This window comes from Myotis daubentonii, chromosome 20 (assembly GCF_963259705.1).
Source record: "Myotis daubentonii chromosome 20, mMyoDau2.1, whole genome shotgun sequence".
NCBI lineage: Eukaryota > Metazoa > Chordata > Mammalia > Chiroptera > Vespertilionidae > Myotis > Myotis daubentonii.
Genome location: NC_081859.1, coordinates 8093965 through 8108458, shown reverse-complemented (window position 1 = coordinate 8108458; position 14494 = coordinate 8093965).

The following is a 14494-nucleotide window of genomic DNA, read 5'->3' as shown; positions in this document are numbered from 1 at the left end:
AGTAGGTGCTAGGAACTGTCAGGGGAGACAAATCGCGTATCTGATGCCCATACATCACCCTGAAGGCCACGGATACGGGCTGTGCTTTCCAGACAGACATGACTAATAGGTCTTCAATCTGGACTTGGCCAAGGTACAGCCAGCGCAGTTAGCGGACAGGAAGGCTCCCTCTGTCTCCAAGAGGGTCCAGTGTGAACCGATATGTCCATTTATCCCACGGCTCCTGGCTGAAAAGACTGGAAACGTCACTTAGAGACGGGAACCTTTGTCATGTCACCCCAGAAGGAAAAAAAATGATGTTGCCCTTTTAGATTGTCTGGCAACTTCTGGCTTCATCGACAAGTCCAACTTCCAGTCGATTCAGTCAAAAAAAACAGTCAGCCCAGTCATCGTCGAGCAAATACTAGTAAAAGCAAGGGCTTCTTCAAATAGGAAGTAGCAAATTATTCCCAAAACATTGCATGGATTGAAGATATCAAATGCTCTAAGAAAGCATTAGACCAGTGGTTCTCAACCTGTGGGTCGCAATCCCTTTGGGGGTCGAACGACCCTTTCACAGGGGTCCATCGGAAAACACATCTATAATTACATATTGTTTTTGTGATTCATCACTATGCTTTAATTATGTTAATCGGTAACAATGAAAATACATCCTGCATATCAGATATTTACATGACGATTCATAACAGCAGCAACATTACAGTGATGAAGTAGCAACGAAAATAATGTTATGGTTGGGGGCCACCACAACATGAGGAACTGTATTAAAGGGTCACGGCATTAGGGAGGTTGAGAACCACTGCATTAGACAAATCTATTGTCAAAAAACCTAGTGTGCTTCTCATGAAAAAGGGAGTATATCTTAAAAACATCCATAATCAACTAGCATCCAAAAGGACAAGGACTATTGCCCGGTCAGTGTGGCTCAGTGATTGAGTGCCAACCCGTGAACCACAAGGTCACAGCTTGATTCCCGGGCAGGGCACATGCCAGGTTGCGGGCTCGATCCCCAGTAGGGGGCGTGCAGGAGGCAGCCGATGGATGATGTTTCTCTCTCACTGATGTTCCTATCCCTCCAGCCCTCTCCCTCCCTCTCTCTCTAAAAGTCAATAAAACATTTTTTTTTAAATTGCTCTAGTCCCACCGTCACCCGAAGTCAGGTGTGATCCCAAGTCCTTGTGCAATAGTCCGTGTCAGGTTGAGGTCCAGTATTCCTGGTTATGGGGGAAAACAGAGCCAGAATCTGGTAGAACGTAGGCAAACCAAAACCTCACAGAGTCACGCTCCAACGATCAGGAAATCCTGTTTTGAAAGGACCACCTTTCCTTTTCTCTAAATGATAGCGTCCCTTCACTAACTGTGCTGGTTTCTCCCACTAACTATAGCCTTAACCAAAAAAAGGTGCACATTTCTGCCTTTATAACACTCTGTACCAACATGCTGAGCAACATAAACTGTAAAAGGACTTTTAATGTGAAGCCGTGTAAAACTCAGCACTTACAACAGTGACATATATTCCCCCATCTCCCCCCACCAATTGCCCACGCAACATGCAGCAAGATTGACTATATTCTGGGCCATAGCACAAACATTAACAAATTCAAAAGGGTAGAAATCATTCCAAGTATATTCTAGGATCATAAAGGAATTAAACTAGACATCATAACAGAAAGATTTTTTTAAAATTTTCCTAAATGTTTGGAAATTAAAGAACACACTTCTAAATAACCCATGATCCAAATAAAAGGTCTGAAGGAAATTTTAAAATACTTTAAGCTGGGAAACAAAACAAAACATCAAACTACCATGTAACAACATTTGTGGGACACAGAGAAAAGAGTGATTACCATTTGCCTGCATAAGAATGAAAGAAGAGATATCACTCCTCACCCCACAGACAAAAGAATAAAAGGGAATGTTGCAAACAGTTCTCTGCCCCCAAATTCAACTGTTTAGATGAAAGGGACATAGTCTTTGAAAAATACAAATCACCAAAATGCATTTAAGAAGAAATCAATTACCAGCATAGTCCTGTGTCTATTACGGTGATGGCGAACCTTTTGAGCTCGGCGTGTCAGCATTTTGAAAAACCCTAACTTAACTCTGGTGCCGTGTCACATATAGAAATTTTTTGATCTTTGCAACCATAGTAAAACAAAGACTTATATTTTTGCTATTTTTCATATATTTAAATGCCATTTAACAAAGAAAAATCAACCAAAAAAATGAGTTCACGTGTCACCTCTGACACACGTGTCATAGGTTCTCCATCACTGGTCTATTATAAAAATTGACTTTGTAGTTAAAAACCTTTACACAAAGAGAACCCCAAGCGTGGATGATTTCACTGGTTAATTCTACTGAACATTTAAGGAAGAAATAATACAAATTCTAAACAATCTCTACTGGGAAAAAAAAAAGGAAAGAAACACTCCCCAACTCATTTAAGGAGGCCACCGTAAACCAAACATCAAAACCAAAGACATTACAAGAAAACTATATGTCAATATCCCTCATGAACATAGACACAAGTCCTCAATCAAATATTAGCAGATAAAATCCAGCAATGTGAAGAAAGGTTAATGTAACATTTCTGGGGTTTTGTCCCAGAAATACAATCTATGCAATTCATTATATTAACAGACTCAATAAGAAAAAAATCATATAATCATTTCAATAGATGTTGAGGAAGTATTTGACAAAATTCAACACAGCAATGATTTTTAAATCTCAGCAAAGTAAGAATATAAGAGCCCATCCTTCATCTGGTAGAAGAAAGAAAGGAAAGAAGGAAGGAAGGAAGGAAGGAAGGAAGGAAGGAAGGAAGGAAGGAAGGAAGGAAGGAAGGAAGGAAGTCCTGCTGCTAACTTCTGAATTCTTTCTCCTCAAGATCAGGAACAAGGGAAAGACATCCTCTCTCACTACACCTATTCAGCATCATACTGGATTTTATTGCATTATTAAATAGATTAGAACATCCAATCTATTCAATAATGCAATAAAAAATAGTATAAACAGATTAGAAAAGAGAAAAATAAAAACATTTCTATTCACATACAACATGATTGTTCACATAAAGAATGCCAAGGAATTGACAAAAAGGATAGACAGTAGGACTAGTGAGTTTTCCCAGTTTCAGGAAATAAGGTCAATATACTTTTAAAAAAGCAGTCATAGTTCTACATACCAACAATAAACAGGAGAATAAAAAGTTAAAAAAAAATAGCACCATTTACAATAGCACCCAGAGAATAAAATTCTTAGGTATAAATCTAAAATTTCGCAAGATCTGTCTGCTAAAAAGCACCAATCAAAGAAGACCTAAAGAAACAAAGAGAGATCATTTGTTCAGAAATGGCAAAAGTCGATATTGCTAAAATGTCACTTCCCCTCAAGTCCATTTATAGATTCAATGTACTTTCAGTCAAAATTCCAGCAAGTTTCTCTCATTCACTACATCCAATTGGTCAGCAAACTCTTAGTGGCATTCCCTTTAAAATGTATCCTGAGTCTATCTATAGTAGGCTGAATAATGTGTCTTCCCCCCATCCCTGCCAAAAAAATGATGTCCACATTCTAATCTCTAGAACCTGTGAAGATGTTATCTTGAATAGAAATGGAACCTTGAAGTTGTGTCTTTTTTTTTTTTTTACACCAAGCAACCTACAGGGTTGCTTCTTCTTGAAGTTGTGTCTTAAGATGAGGAGGTCGCCAAAACCGGTTTGGCTCAGTGGATAGAGCATCGGCCTGAGGACTGAGGGGTCTCGGGTTCAATTCCAGTCAGGGGCATGTGCCTGGGTTGTGGGCACATCCCCAGTAGGAGATGTGCAGGAGGCAGCTGATCGATGTTTCTCTCTCATCAATGTTTCTGACTCTCTATCTCTCTCCCTTCCTCTCTGTGAAAAATCAATAAAATATATTAAAAAAAAAAAAAAAGATGAGGAGGTCATCTTAGATTATCTGGGTAGACCCAATAGAATCACAAGAGGGAGGCAGGAGGACCAGAGATCAGAGAGAGAGAACAGGCGATGAAGGTGAAAATGGAAGCAGAGGGAGAAAAGGTTATGTGATACGGAGCCACGAGCCAAGGTATGAGGTCAGACTCTAGAAGATGCAATATGCAAGATAATAAATTCTCGGCTACAATTTCCAGAAGGATCGCAGGCCTGCCAACACCTTGATCTTAGCTCAGTGAAAACCAATTTCAAACTTGTGACCCACAGAAATAAAATATAACAGACCCATGATGTAAAAACCACTAACTTTGAGGTGATTAGGAAACATTCATTTTTCTCCATCTCCACTGCTTAACTGAGAGGACAGGGTCTGGAGCCAGATGTCTGTATTTGAATTCCAGCCCTGTCACTTAACGGCTACGGCCAAGCCATCCAAGCCTCCTCCTGTGCCTCAGTTACCTCACCTGTACAATGGGACCGTGATACGGTTGCCATGAGGATTCAGTGAGTTGCTGTACTTCAAACGCTTGGAACAGCACTTGGAATATTGTAAATATTTTACAAGCGTTTCCTGTTAGTCCTTCTGTGATCCAGGATCCCAATGTTTGTAACCTGAGCCACTTTAAGACTCTTAGCTGCTCTTCCTGTTTATCTCTCTTGCCCCTGTTGTGATCTCTTCTTCACACAGCATCAGATTGATATATTTACAACATGAAATCATATAATCCCCCAGATTGTAATCCTCCAATGGCTCCCCCATTGTAATTAAAATTTAATCCAGCCCTAGCTGGTTTGGCTCAATGGATGGAGCATCAGCCTGTGGACTGAAGAGTCCCAGTTCAATTCTGGCCAGGGGCACATGCCTGGGTTGAGGGCTCGATCCCCAAGTAGGGGGCGTGCAGGAGTCAGTCAATCAATGATTCTCTCTCATCATTGATGTTTCTATCTCTCTCTCCCTCTCCCTTCCTTTCTAAAATCAATAAAAAATATATATTTAAATAAAATAAAATGAAATAAAATAAAATTTAATCCAAAATTTTAACTGTGGTCTACAGGGGCTGATAGGATCTGGTCCATGATTTACAATGATCTTGATCCCAGTCCACTCTCTCTGCTGCTCCCTTCCCCGACCACAGTGCCTTCATTTGGTGCCTCCAACACTCCAAACTTGCTTCTGCCTCAGCACCGTCAAGTGGGAAATCTCCTGGAACACCATGTTCCCAGGTGTTCACGTGACTGACTCGCTCTTGAAATTCAGGGAAGGTCTTCTCCTCAGAAGACCATCGTCTCATGACGTAAACTAGAATGGCCACCTCTGATCACTCTTACCCTTATTCATGTCACATCTCTTCCATGAAAAGAGCCTATGACCACATGGTCAGTGTTCAGAACCGTATCAGGCATACTGGATACACTCCACAAATATCTGTGAGATGAGTCAAGTTAGCCCATGTGGGTGCGGAGGCCATTTGTTGAGGTGACTCCCACGTCCATCGTGAATTAGATAGTATGACTGTAAATCTTTCCTCTAAGCAGAAACGTTCTTCCTAAAGATAATTATTTCAGTGATGATGATCTAAGTCCATTTCCTCTATTTTTTCTTCTTAACAAATGCCTCTGAGGACATGATCTATCAAATTGCTGAAAAGGTTTGAACTCGAAGACCCATCCCGTCTCACTCCAAATTCAACTAGTTTGTTATCTTAAGCTGTTTTGGTCAAGAGTGGAAAAACCGTGTGGTCTATGACATCTGCATGAGGTGAGTAGGACCTGACAGCATAGCACTTCAGAGATGGATTGTTGCAAGTCCCGGGAGCTGATCTTCTCTAAAAATTCAAAAAGAGTTGAGCTCCAATAGCAAAAGGAGGGTGGGTCTTGCATTCTCCATAGAATAGCTCCCAGGACACCCCCATATTATCGACCTGGAATGTGGGCATCTGTTTAACTCTGCACCTGTATTTCCATGTTGGTTTTTTCCCCCCTTTTCTTCTCAACATGAGCTTTTTTGCTAACAGAAAGACAGCTTTTCTCTGTCTCCCTCTCTCTACAGTCTTTCTCGCACCTGCCCTTAAAATACAAGACACTTCATGGGCCTAATGTGTTTACTTTAATATGAACGAGGTTTTCTGGGTCTTTCCTTGTGGATCTTGTTGGCTACTTTGGAGCCGGTAACCAATCTGTGGTCACTGTTGAAATGAGATAAATTGCGACACTGAGGTTTAGAGTTAATGGGAGAAAACAGACCCCTAAAGACAACAAAACGGACTCGTGGGGTGGCCTTGTCCACGTTAGGAGTGAATACCTGGCATTCGACTGACAGCCAGAGATGCCTGCTATCCCTCAGAAGCGAAGATGGTGCAGCTGATAATCCAAGAGAACAAAGGCTCCAGTGACTTCATCACTCTTGCCCGAGGGTCTGGAATTAATTGTGGCTCTTTATACCCCATCTAATTTTACAAAACCATACTTCTCCATGGCAGCTTGCTAATTTACCACCTCCTCTAAGATAAGACTCTGCCAACAGTAATAACATTTAGAAAATGCTGTCAGACCTGCTGAGAATGGTTTCTGCAACACCCCCCAACCCCAACCGACACACACACACACACACACACACACACACACAGCTCACTCAGACCTTAAAGCAGGTAGACCTGGGTTCTAAGGACACAAACACATGAGAATGAATGATCTGGTGACTCAGAAGTTCACCTTCAGGACAAAGTCTAGAACAACGGAATCTCTTCGTAGAACTCTTTGGGCATTTGTCCAAAGAACAAATAGAATAGAAAGAAATGATTCATCTGTTTTTTGTTTTGTTCTGTTTTTCAGAAAAACCTCTTTGTATCTTCACCTACGCCATGTCTATTGTGTGCTTACTGTGTGAAGACCACGCTATGGCTTACCTTCCCTCAACTAGGAAAAGGGAGAAGAAATGTGGGAAATGGCAAAATCTGAAATGAGCATGGAAATATCAAGCCTGAGGGTTCTAATTGGGAAAGTTGGTGTTGCAAGGTTTGGAAGATAGAAGGGAGGTGGGGCACCTGACATTCATTTACTTGCATAGTCAATTTTATCTAAACCTACTCTCTTCTAAGAAGGGGGAAATTTCTTAACTCCATCACTGGAGTATGGCATATTCATGGAGACTCAGAGGAGGAGACAGGGAAATCAGCCATGTTCTCACTAGTCTAGATTCTCTGGGCCATCAAGTAGTACATGCCTGGTCCTTAAGCATGATATGGGCGCATGTGTGAGATGTGTGCACATGTGTGTGAGTGTGGGGTGGAGAACAAAGCAAAGCAACATCCTTTATGTTTCCCTTTCAGCTCAGATTCCATTTGTAGATATAATTATTGTTTAACATAGCCACACCAGATTCGGTTACAGTCTATGATTTATTAACCAAAAAGGGGTTCTTTAAACTCCACTTTCCCAAGCAATGATCATTCCTTGACATGTTTTATTACTGGGAAATGATATAGATGTTGGTTGTATTTTCAGACAATAAAATATTGCCTTGCTCAAATACCTTCATGGCATATTAAACGAAATGAATGTTGTGTCCTTTCCTGTGTTTATCATGTCATATTAAAAGGGAAGACATAGCCCTTATGCTTTCTTTCCTGATAGATGAGACATCGGAAAGAATGAGTTTAGTTTATCCTTCATCCAACTGGCTTTACTTACCGCTGTCCAAAGCCCCAACAGCACTGTTAGAATATCATTTCAATCACCCAACTTCTCCAAGGCCATTTCTAATGCACCTTTCTTTCAAACCACCATGAAAAATAAAATCCAAAATTTCTCCGGCAAACTTGCTCTTGGTCTCAATGCCAGATTCCGTCAGGAAAGAGCTAAGACTAGGGTGTGATGCAATAGAAGGACTGAAGAATGAATCTCCTTAAAAACTGGCGGAGGACCAACTCTATCAAAAGGCTGTAAACATTTACAGCCCACGTAATGGATCATTCCGTAGGCACACAAAGGCCATGTGGAACATACATTGTCACTGACATATCAAAGAGCGTTACCTAATCTGAGTGAGAGATTATATATTCACTGGGTGGCATGAGCACCCACAATCGCACAGATACATACAGGCTGGGGGTCTCTGAGGAGGTGAGTGATAGACGGAAGCATGGAGAGTGGTGGCCACACCTTGGCCCAAGGAGAGAGTAAGAGCTCTGTATAGGGGCAGTGCCAAGACCAGAAGCGAGGGGATGGCTCCCACATCCATCCTCAAAGCCCATCCCAAGAGCATGTGTGTCCAAGTTAGTTCTCCAGCCTCATGCTAGCATAGCAACTGCCTGTGTTCCAGCAGTACACTTTTTCCCTTTATTTTTACTGATTTCAAAGAGGACAGGAGACATAGAGAAAGAGAGAGAGAGAAACATCCATGATGAGAATCACCAGTCTCCACTCCATGCCCACTACTGGGGATGGAGTATGCAACCCGAGCATGTGCCCTGACCTGGAATTGAATCGTGACCTCCTGGCTCATAGGTTGATGCTCAATCACTGAACCACACCAGCCAGGCTCCAGCAGTAAACTTTGTCAGTAAATTATTATAAAATAAAACTGTACACATGGATATTATTTAAAAACATATCACAGCATTATTAAAATTCTCTAAAGAGTTTAGGATATCTTGTTTTGAAATTTTTCTGCAATGTTGCAGAGCAAATCTCCACAGACTTAGAAGCAGAGATTCAATTTAATCTAAAGATTTTCGCATTCAACAGAAAAGAACCTCATTTTCACATGAAGCTTTCCGTAAACCAACTGTTAACAAGGGAGACAATTTTAAATTGAATTAAATTGAATTTCACCTTGTGATTGAACATATTATGACATTATGTATAAACAAATATTCTGAATTGTGTAGAAGTCATGAAGCCACTTTTGGTGTCTTACATGACCTCCACAATTCACAGGAAATGTTAGAGAAAACAAGAAAGTGTCATTGTATAAATTTACTTCTAAAACTAAATTCAATGGAACTGATCTGCATAAAAAGTTCAATCTTTTTAAAGACATTGTTTGGGGAAAAATGATCAGCTATCCTATACAATAAAAGCCTAATATGCTAAGTTTCCTGTTGACCGGTTGACCGTTCAACCAATCAAAGCGTAATGTGCTAATGATATGCTAAGGCCGCTCAACCACTCGCTATGACGTGCACTGGCCACCAGGGGGTAGATGCTCCAACCGGTAGGTTAGCTTGCTGCTGGGGTCTGGCCAATTGGGACTGAGCGAGACGGGCCAGACACGCCCTGGAGCCCTCCCACAGTCCCTCCCTGGCTGGCCAACCTCCCACATCCCTCCCTGGCCCTGTGCACCAGTGGGGTCCCTCGGCCTGGCCTGCACCCTCTTTCAATCTGGCACCCCTCAGGGGATGTTGGAGAGCAAGTTTCGGCCCAATCCGAGGGATCCCACTGGTGCACAAATTCGTGTACTGGGCCTCTAGTAGATATACTAAAAATGTATGTTTTGAAACAATGCTCCAGACATTCATCCCAATGTTGTCACGCTCTTATAAAATATGATTAACAGCTCCAATAACAAGTTGCATCAACAGAAAGATCCTTCGGCAAATTGAGTATTATCAAGAATTATTTGCAAACTTGCATTAGCCAAGATCACTGACACTGCTTTCAACAACACTGATTAAAATTCAATTTCCAAAAGTATGAATTCTGATGATCTAATGAGTTTGTGGAAAGTTGAGTCCGAAAAATTTTACGACGAATCAAGATATCACATTAATAAAGTATTATTTACTTTAAATCATGACACCCATATATTATGGCAATTTAAAAGTTTATGTGGTTCCTCGTATATCACTATTATCTCTATTATGTTTTACAAGTCACAAAATGTTTTTAAAGAGAAAGATTTTTCTTTTAGTGCCTTTAATGACACATTCTTTCCTGCTTTTTTTGAAGAAGGAGTCCTATATTTTCATTTTGCACTGGACCATGCAAATTATGCAGCCAGCCTTGGATATAATATAGTTTAGATTTTTTTGCCATAAATTTACTGAGTACTGTTTAACCAAAGCGGGGCTCACTTTTCTTTAAACATTTCAAGAACACTCATTTCATGTTATTTATCCAACAAGTCTGCCTTGTGGATATTTGGTTTGTGTGTTGTATACACTTTGATTAGCATGTTAGGGTTCAGCCTGTATATATCTCTAACATAAGGATGCATCGGGGCTGAAAGACGCCCCTCCCTGGAATTTATGTTGCTTCTGTCAGATCCCCAAGATGTGGATGGGCCTTTATATTAATTCATCCCTTAGCTTGGGGTTTTGCAGACCAGGCAGGTGATATATAATGGCCCTAAAACCATCTGAGGAGAGATCTTTGTTGTGTATTCTCAGGAAATGTATTTTTCTGCCCACAGTGCAAACAGAAAAAGACAAGTTTCTTTTTTTGTTAATCCTTACCAAGGATATTTTTTCCATTGATTTTTAGAGAGAGTGGATGGGAGGGAGGGAGGGAGGCTTAGAGAGAGAGAGAGAGAGAGAGAGAGAGAGAGACATCGATATGAAAGAGACACATGAATTGGTTGCCTCTGGCACGTGTGTCCCGACCAGAGCCAGGCAATGACCTACAACCTAGGTACGTGCCCTTGACCAGGAATCAGACCCCCAACCCTTTGGTGTGCTGGCCAACGCTCTAAGCACTGAACTATAAGGTAGTTTGGCAGTAACTACATTGCAATGCAAACACGTATGACTGGTGAGTAGACTACGCTCAGCTCATCCAGCTTGGATAAGAATTGCAATTTCCAGCCCGGCCGGCGTGGCTCAGTGATTGAACGTCAACCTATGAACCAGGAGGTCACGGTTTGATTCCCAGTCAGGGCACATGCCTGGGTTTCGGGCTCGATCCCCAGTGGGGGGCATGCAGGAGGCAGCCGAGCAATGATTCTGTCTCATCACTGATGTTTCTCTCTCTCTCTTCTTTCTCTCTGAAATCAATAAAATATATTTTAAAAAAGAAAAAAAAAGAATTGCAATTTCCATACACCTCCAAGTGAACTCTCCAAAGCAGGCCTCAGTGAAAAGGAGGTAAAACAAAGGCTCCCACATATGGTTTATCTTTTCAGTAATTACATTTTCAAATGTAATCCTATACACTTTTTCCCCTTCAATAAGGTCTTGTTTAAAACCAAACATTTCTCTGCTAACACAGAGTAGGCAAATGAGAGTCCGCTCACGGATATTGAGATACGCCGTGGTTTCACGGTTTTGAACAGTTTGAATTAACATGCTGTTCTTGTGGCCTCCTGGAGAAGGATCGGGCTGTGCAGAGGGAACCGTGGTTAAGACTCGGGCTTGTCTTCCACGTGGACAAGCTCTTTCAGGCCACACTCAATTGCAGAATCAGCTTTTTTTGCTTTTTTTTTTTTTTTAGAAAGAGGATAGAGCAATTGCACACTAACACATCCCACATGTCCGCATCAGAACGGTAGAGCTCTTAAGACAGAAACCCGCCTTCAGACTCAACTCCTCAGTCAAAGGCTTCCACAGAGCTCTGTACCTGTCGCCCCACAGGGAAGGCGTGGACTTCTAAAAGCTTTGAAGCAGCTAATACAGCCCACCATATCTATGATCACATTCGGAGTATGTTTTCTGCTATTCTGGTGACAGAATGAGGTTACCACACCTTTCCAAATACCTACATTTTCTGTTCACCTGTCAGGGGACATGTTACCCCTTCAGGGGGAAAAACAAAAAGTCATCTTTGCTAAGGTGACTTGATGGGAAATCGGACAGCAATGGGGCAGGATTGCTATGTAAACCAGAGGCTCAGGTGGACTGCTGTGGGCTGAGGAGAAAGACAGGTGACATTGACAGGTCTAGAGGGTGTGGCAGGTACCATGGTTCCGATTGCTTGGTCTCCATTCAGCCTTTTTCTTTGTTCTCAGAGGCTCCTGAGCTGAAAACTACATTTCCCAGGCCCCATCAAGACTACGGATGCCAATTAGGTTTCCCATGTAGGTGCATGCATCTGTCTGAGAGTTAGACATATGGGAAGGAGGCTATTTTCGGGCAGATATCCTGCTGGTAAACCAGGCAGGTCACAGAGGTGTAATGGTTAAGAGGCCATATTGCTGGCAGATGCAGGAGCCCAGTGTTGGGTATCAAGTCTCATGCGTGTCAAGAGGCAGCTGCTGTGACAGTAGCAGGGACCACATGGGGTAGCAGCAGCTCTCTGATGCCTTGGCCACAACCATGAGTAAGTCCCGTGCCAGGCCCTTGACCCCCTGTCCTGCGGTCCTTTCACAAATTTGAAATCATTCTTCTGTGTGCATCTCCCAGAATGGTTTTGCTTCTTGTGCTCCATTCTGGCTAATACGGAGAGAACATGTGGTCCTTAGGAAATGATCAACTACAGAAGGACAAGAGAGGAAGCCTCAAAATGCATAATTTTTAGGATTAGAAGGGCATTTACATCTCCTGTGTCCAGTCCAACCCTCCTCCTTTTCAAGGCAATAAAGGAAGACTGAGAGAGGTTCTATGATTTGTGATGAAATGAATTGAGACAAAAGAAAAAACACAGGGAATGAGTAAGGCGTATTTGAGTTCCAATCCTAAAGCTGCCAGCCTATGACCTTAACTTCTCTGACCTCGGTTTCCTTGTCTGTAAAGTGGGTGATCAAGTTGGAACAATTTGGGCACTCAACTCAGACTCCTCTCCTTCGTTTGTTCCTTTTTTCCAGTGGTTCTCAACCTTCCTGATGCCGCGACCCTTTAATCCAGTTCCTCATGTTGTGGTGACCCCCAACCATAAAATTATTTTCGTTGCGACTTGATAACTGTAACTTTACTACTGTTATGAATCGTCATGTAAATATCTGATATGCAGGATGTATTTTCATTGTTACAAATTGAACATAATGAAAGCAGAGTGATTCATCACAAAAACAATATGGAATTATAGATGTGTTTTCCGATGGTCTTAGGCGACCCCTGTGAAAGGGTCATTCAACCCCCAAAGGGGTCGCGACCTACAGGTTGAGAGCCACTGCTTTATTCATAGGCACCACAAAAGCAGACAGGACCCTGCTCTCATGGAGCTTACAGTCTGGTAGAAGAGACAGGTAATAACCATGTAATCAGATGCATAAAAAAAAAGGTCACACCATGATCAGTGCTAGGAGAAAATAAAGCAGAGCAATGGGATAGACCCGTGGTCAGCAAACTGCGGCTCGCGAGCCACATGTGGCTCTTTGGCCCCTTGAGCGTGGCCAAGAAGTTTCAATCACACCGTACATGCACGCCCGCATGTGGTATTTGTTGAAGAGCCATACTCAAGGGGCCGCAGTTTGCCGACCACTGGGATAGAGAGTAACTGGGGTAGTTTGGGTCAAGCTGGTAAGATGGTCAGGGAAGGCTCTCTAAAGAGGACCCTCTTAAACAATGACCTTCTGAATCAGCAAGAAACAGGTGTGGAGAAGAGAATTCCAGAGCCCTCATGTGGGAGGAGCAGAGGGCGTGAGGAGCAGCAAGGAGGCCTGTGGAAGGTGAGGAGTGAGGAATCGAGATGTGATGGGAGGTGGCATGAGAGACATAAGCAGGGCCCCGATCACCAAAAGTCCTGAGAGTCAAGGTGAAAAAATCAACAATGACTATATTTCCAGCCATTTGTTAAACACTGTTGTACAGAATCAGAAATAGACCTACATGTTGTTGTTTTTTAATTAGAAGTAATAATACATGACATTATAATTAAGAGGAAAGTTTAAAGTATTAAATGCCTAAAGCACATACACATCCCCTCACACACAGAGGAGTGGTTGAGCCTTTGTCTAATGGGTGTTTACCTGTACAAGGTACACAGGATGCATTATCCGTCACCATCTACTTGTGCAAAATCGATTTCTATAAACAGGAAGCCCTTGTAATACTATGCCCCGGGCTTCTAATTTCAGACAACCACTGGAGATAAGTCATTCACTTAGAAAACATTGGGTTTCATCATCTTTTAAAGTCAGTACAAGAAACACTCCAGATTTTTCTTTATCCCTACATTCTCCTTGTTGTTGTTAATCCTCACCCAAGGATATTTTTCCATTGATCTTTAGAGAGTGGAAGGGAGGGGGAGAAAGAGAGAGAGAGAGAGAGAGAGAGAGAGAGAGAGAGAGAGAGAGAGACATCGATTGCTTGCCTCCCTCGTGAGCCTGGATCAGGGCTGGGATGGAGCCTGCAACCGAAGCATGTGCCCTTGACTGGAATCAAACTGAGGACCCTTGAGTCTACAGGCAGATGCTCTATCCACTGAGCCAAGCCAGCTAGGGCTTTCCTACATTCTTGGGATGACTCTAAAGAGAGTACATGTGATTTTTTGGAAATGGTAATCCTTTCCAGCCCCTAGAGATACGGAGGAAGAATCAGAAAAATGAACTGAAACAAATTATGTAGTAGGTTTAATAGAAAACGCACCATGAAATGAAATATTCTCTCTCTCTTTTTTAATTTATGGAAAGTAATTTCTTCCATGTTTCACCCATCCCCTTTGGG